The sequence below is a fragment of the Mytilus californianus genome, unplaced genomic scaffold (assembly GCF_021869535.1).
Source record: "Mytilus californianus isolate M0D057914Y unplaced genomic scaffold, xbMytCali1.0.p SCAF_5, whole genome shotgun sequence".
In the NCBI taxonomy this organism is placed as follows: Eukaryota; Metazoa; Mollusca; class Bivalvia; order Mytilida; family Mytilidae; genus Mytilus; species Mytilus californianus.
The window spans coordinates 73034417-73041555 of NW_026262701.1; positions in this window are offsets into that span (position 1 = coordinate 73034417).

The following is a 7139-nucleotide window of genomic DNA, read 5'->3' on the forward strand; positions in this document are numbered from 1 at the left end:
AGATACCAGGATATGAATTAAAAAAAAAAGTTTTATAAATCTGTGCACCAAAAATTATTACTCTAGTGGACATTATTACTTACTAATAAACGAAGAGATGGCTGAACAGAAAATGCTTAAAAAAATGAATAATTGTTTATTGTGAATTTTAGTGAAACTTATCGAAAGACCAAACCGGCTCTCTCTTAGGAATTCGGTATTTTTGTTATTTTACTTTTTACCTTATTGATTATTACTCACCATCCTAAAACATTAATTTATGTTGGGTTAATGTTTAATTTGTTTGCATTTACAATTTGGTCAAACATGTAATTAAACGTTGTTGAAACAAATGGAAATAAAGTGTAAGGTGTGATGGTTTCTCTGGACACTATCATCAAATTACAAACATCAACAAACATGTATATCAAAATCAAAAGTATCGATGATTCTGCACCTCAATCTTGGCAAGATAAATAGAAAGGACTTCTTAAAAGGGAAAGTTCACATTTTTAAACAGTTTTGTATAAGGGTAGATCAAGAATCAATTACGTACTCCCTAGCTTTATATTCCTGGCTATAACGGAATGGACATTTGACTTTTTGTACATTTAGTGGTATATTTAAATGAACATGATATTATTTTATGTTGAACTGTCTTGACTACATGTGTTATCCTACTATAAATGCTATCGCTAAAATGGACATTGATAATTTCACGTTTCGTTAAAATGGGTTAAATATTTGGCACTAAAATTGGTTATTATTTAGAGCTAAAACTTCAGCTTTTTGTTTTTTGGGGGAGGGGCTAAAATCTCTTATCAATGCTCTAAAATGTCCACCACAGCTACGGTTAACAATGTTCTGTCATTCAAATGTCGTGGATTCATTTTTTTGAATAATGCATCTGTAGACAAACTATAAGATGTTCGTTTAACCGCCAATACAACCTATGGATTTGTTAAATTTAGTAAAATCTCCTTAAATGACAATACAGATGCTCGATAAACCGGTTCAGGTCGAAGTTCCAGGTAACAAATAGAGGCAAATGATCTTCTTAGCTTAGACCAAATACAGTCCAATGGGCGGGAATAAAAAATAATACATTGACCATCATGGCATCAGATGTGGTCGAATTCAATTCAAAGAAGGTCAAAATGTACTGAATGGTACAAAGCAACGGTACACAGACTTATTGTTTCAAATTTTCATATGATAGCCTTTTGCTGTGAAAAAAAATATCCATCATAAAATTGCAACCATTTAACTATATAGCAAATCTAATCAACCCAGTTGCAATTCAGTTTGAATTCGACAAAGGTCAGGGGTGCTGATCGTTTCCTTCATGTGATGAAAATGCACAGTATTTTGAATATTGAACTCGAAAAAAAAGAGATTTGTCATTGATTCTGAAAAAAACAACATATATTGGTGCGTCTAGATATTTTATATTAAAAATACAGCAAACAACTTTCATCTTGTGAGTTGGAGGAAAACAATGTATTGACACTGAACAGGGGGAATCTGTACTACACTCAAGTCGACAGGGGAAAATGGCAGTACTAAGGATTCCTATATGATAATTGGTTTAGCGCACAAAGAATGGTATTCATATTGCATTTGTTATATTTTGTGAATTTTTCTGATTGTCTGTTGCCCAAAAAACTTGCAAATTTTACATCGATATAGTTTTACCTGACATTGCATTTTTTTCTGTAAATATGACTTGCCAGTTTTAGTGTTAGAGACTTTTAAAGTTTAATAGCATTTTAACTTGAAGTTACATATTAAGACTTTTTGAATATGTTGATGATTTTATTTCGATATGGGATAATTCCATCAACTTTTTAGTTCTTTGTCAAGTAAACTGATGTGCTAAATTTCCAGTAAGCCACCAGAGTAAACTATAAATAGATTTTGTACATGTATTTCCTTTAATAATAAATGATCAAACAACAATTTACAATTCACATGACTGATTCATGACTTAGAAAAGAAATTTGTGTATGAATAATTTTTCATTATTTTTTTTTCTTTTGTTTAAGGATGGAATTTGAAATGTTTTTGATACTTTTTTTTCTATCTAATTCGATTGATTGAAAAGACTGAATAAACAGGAGAACAAACTGATTTGCCCACAGTCGATGAATTCTAGGGAAATATATATACATAGTTTGGTTGATTAGGTTACACTTTTGCAGTTTATCGTGAAACTTCGTTATTGAGAATAACAAAAACAGAAATTAATAGACCTTATGTTTCTAAACTGAAACAAGATGTATAAAACATAAGAAAATGTACTTTTTCATCTTGAAGGGTGTATGGTTTCCTATAATTGCTTACATCCACTTCATTTGAACTATAGTGGATAGTTGTCGCATTGGCAATCATACCACATGTAAAATCCTTATTTTTATTTGATAATTAATAATGATGATTTATTTTGATGATAAACATTAGAAATCAAAAAAAATATGCAACTTTTCCTTCCTTTTACTAAATCACAATAGGAGAGCATAATCATTTCAGTCGGGTTTTAATCAAAATAGATTTTAGGTTCGATTGAACGGATTGAAGCAACTTGTGATGAAAATGCACAGTATTTTGAATATTGAACCCTAAAATAAAAGAGATTTGTCATTGATTCTGAAAAGAAACATATATTGGTGCGTCTAGATATGTAGATAGAATAACAAGTATAAATGGACCAATAATACATAGTTGATCTAAAGAACACACCATCAATATAGGAATTTTATATGAAAAATACAGCAAACAACTTTCATCTTGTGAATTTGAGGAAAACAATGTAGTGACACTGAACAGGGGGAATATACACTACACTCAAGTCGACAGGGGAAAATGGCAGTACTAAGGATTCCTAGATGATAATTTGTTTTGAGCACAAAGAATGATATTTATATTGCATTTGTTATATTTGGTGAATTTTTCTGAATGTCTGTCGCCCAAAACAACTTGACAATTTTACATAAAATATAGTTTAACCTGACATTGCATATTTTTCTGTAAATATGACTTGCCAGTTTTAGTTTTAGAGACTTTTAAAATTTAATAGCTTAAAACTTGAAGTAACATATTAAGACTTTTTTAATTTGTTGATGATTTTATTTCAATATGGGATAAATCTATCAACTTTTTAGTTCTTTGTCAAGTAAACTGATGTGCTAAATTTCCATCAAGTCACCAGAGTAAACTATAAATAGATTTTGTACATGTATTGCCTTTTATAATAAATGATCAAACATAAATTTACAATTATCATGACTGAGAAAAGAAATTTGTGTGTGAATAAATTTTCTTTAATTTTTTTTTCTTTTAGCATTTTTAAGGATGAAATTTGACATGTTGTTTTTGATAATTTTTTCTATCTAATTCGATTGATTGATAAGCCTCAATAAACAGGAGTGAAAACTGTTTTGCCGCCAGTTGATTGGAGCTGATTATCGACATCTACAAAGTCCTTGACAATATAAACCTTTGATATAGATTTCATATTAATCAGACAAGAAATTAAGGTGTGAGAGTCATAGTTATGCAATGCTCAATATAAAAATTCAAGTTTTAAGTGACAAAAACTTCTGTAGAAATAATTGCTCGGCGCTAATTTCGAACTAGTCTTTGACATTTTTTATATAAATTTTTGACATAAATTTCATAATAATCCTATAAGAAATGTATGTTTTAGAGCGCTTAAAGCCTTTTAATGCCTTTTTTCCTATATTTCAATAGGGCATTCAGACTCCTATACAAAAAGTTGAGTAGCACTAATTTTCGAACTCATCCAGTGTATCTATGCCCCTCGTACCGCGTTCCTATGGGAACAGTAAAGCAACAAATGCGCAATTTCTTTGATATATAATTGTTCCCAGATTTCTTTATTTTTTATAATTTATTTATAATTTCATTATCTCCATCTCATATAATTTTTTACTATTAAAATAGCTGGGGTGTTTATATGTTCGACGGAAAATTTTATTTAAACTTCCGTAAAAGTCTTCTGGGTCAATGTACTTTCAAATTTCAATATCGAAACTGGGGGTCACATACCTTGTTTTTTTTTGGGGGGTTAAAATCACAGTTGATTGTTGTTTCATATCGGTTATATAGGGGAAACTTATTTTTTCCATATTGGGGAAACATTAAACGATAGAAATACGCTTAACGTTTTTTTTTTTTAGTTTATTCTTACAATTTCAAGTTTTAGATGTTTCTGTTGCATATACTTGGTAAACTATTTTTAAACCAAAAAGTATTTTTGCAACATGCCCAGAAGGTATGCTCAGATAAAAGACAGTCGATCTACCTTAACATACATATATTGAACCAATTATCATCAATTTAACTTGATCGCGTAGACAAATAATGCCCCAACATGATAATTTCGGCAGCACAACTGAAAGCACAGATGTAACATTCAACTCAAAAATAAAAACGACAGAATAGTACGATTCAACGAGGACTAATTGCAACAGATTGTAAGAATGCTTATTGTGCGGATTCCATTTGACCCAATAACTGTACAGCCATTCCATAAAGAATGTAGGCTCCATCTGTAAAATTCCAATCTTTTATGAAATAATTTTCCTTTATAACCAATTGCAGACATTGGAGAGAATCTTGACATTGTTTGACATTATTGAGATGATAATGACGAAGAAAATTGAGGAAATAAGCATATGCTGTAGATGGAAACTCTGGTATGTTATTAGATTTGTTCATTTGTAGTTCATCTGGTGATAACGTAGAAGTGGTCTCAATTTGTATATAATCGACAAGCATTATTTTCTGCAAATAAGCAAAACTCTTCTTCTGGAATAATGGCATTTTTAGCAACCGGTAATGGATATCCGACAAAGTCCTGTACCGATGCAGTTTTTCGGGAGTACATTTCGATAAAGAATAGATAATGATGCGTAAAGCGTTTGTGTATTGTTTTGTCTTATAGAAAAGCGAAGCTACCATCAGCCATCCAGATACAGCGTCATGATAGATATTCTGTAACAGAGTACTTAGACAGAATTTGTACTGTTTATATTTGTATTTGTTGTGACGGATTGTACTGTCCAGTAATATATACTGAGCATAATCATTACAATGTATAGATGTGTAGTATTTGTATGTGTTTTATTGAAGATTGCTGACTCGAAAAGTTCTGCATTATTCCTTTGTTGATAATGTTTGATTCCGCTTTATCACAATACATTACCGAACAATTCGTCCATCTTAATAAATCGGATTTCAGTAATTTTTCAATTTCATTAACGTATAATGTATGTGGTTTGCTCTGATAATTCATCGATCTCCACGTTGTTGCATAAATTTGATCTGAAAATAAAATGCATCGCCAACCATAACTATTCAACGTTTTTAGTTTCTCTAAAAGTATTTCACGAGCGCGACCCTCTATTTTGTTTTCGAACATGTTGTTCTCTATAATGAAATAATGCGAACAAACTGAGTGTTCAACACAATAAACCAGCCTGCTGAAACATCGCATAAAGCAAGGTATTATGTTATCAGGTTTCCATAAGGATGGTGGCAGTTCTTCAGATATCCAGAAAACAATTGTTCTCATAAAATAAAAACAGAGTAAATCTTTGCATTCGGAGTAAGTAGCTATTACATCTTTCAAAATAATTTTCAAGAGAGCATAACACAGTACTTGAGTGTGTGTAAATGTATTTATTAGAAGTTTTTCACCAACTGAAAAAGATACTCGCCATTCTAGATCCTCTTTTGATGATCCCTTAACTCCGATCGGTACAAAAAGTACTCCGTGTTTTATAATACTTTTTTTGACATTATGATTTGGCCATGAGTTACTTGATCTCGTTATCCACTGTACTGCAGGTGATATTCAAGTTTTACAGTGTAAACATGACGCAGAATAAAGTGATTCATCTTTGTCAGATATACACGGTCCATGAATTGTAGCTGTTGTATCTTCTTGATCAGCTAATAACCATTGTTTATATAATAAACTCGAAAAATAAAGTTTACCATTATGTTCTACATAGCTTTCAAAATTATCCAGATATCTACCACGTTCTAGTCTCAGCTGAGTAAAACCAGGGTTTACATACTCTCTTTCCATTGACAAATATGTAATATTTGGATTAAATTGGGGTTTTGCATCTTCATAAACCTCGACATATTTACATACATACATTATATCTAAATCACTGCCTCGCATATCAAGTCCTTCCCCAAAGCTTCCACTTGTTATGACTGTCATAATATTGTTACTTGCCAAATGGTCCCTGACTGCGTTCATCAGTCTGATTGTTTTAATACGATCTTCTGTTCCTAGGAGCTTCCGTTTTGAATTTTCCTTGGAGTTAGGTATTTTTGTTATTTTACTTTCTATTTCTTATAATATCTGAGATATAGACATAATTATGAAAAATTTCAATTAACCAATGAACAATGAAAATGAGGTCAAGGCCAGATGAACACTGCCAGACAGACAAGTACTGTAACACCTTCACAATTTTTCCATATACCAAATATAGTTATCCTATTACTCATGGGGAAAAAACCCTAAACATGCAACTTTTTTTAAAGCAGCCACTGAACCTTGAAAATATTTAAGGACAATGGACATATGACAGACGAAAATTTCGTAGCATGATATATCTGCATACAAGGTATGAAGCATCCTGGTCTTCAACCCTGTGAAATATAAAGTTTTATACAAATAGTTTACGCCTCCTGATAGTTACCCCTGTCTTGCATTCTGCGACCATTTTAGGTCAAATATGTCGAATTCAACATGACTATGATGTCAAGCTACATTTCTACAATAAGCGCCAATATTATATCAGCCTGTTCAATTATCAATAAAATTAACATAAATTTCGAAAGGCTTGAATACTATTACTATTTTTTTGCAATTTCAGGGGCCGAATAATAGCTCTTGTTATACATTCCCAAATAATAAGAACGTACAGAAATTTAGCACCCCCTAAAAAGATATCCCTGCATCTTCTTGTATAAATTTCCTTTTTTCTTGGGACCCAACATAGACTTTAGGATGTATTGATTTTGTTTGTGAATTTGGTTAAACTCAGGTAAATGTAACATGGATCTTAACTATTGTATTATTACGTTGAACTTTCTTATCATGTTTAAATATGAAA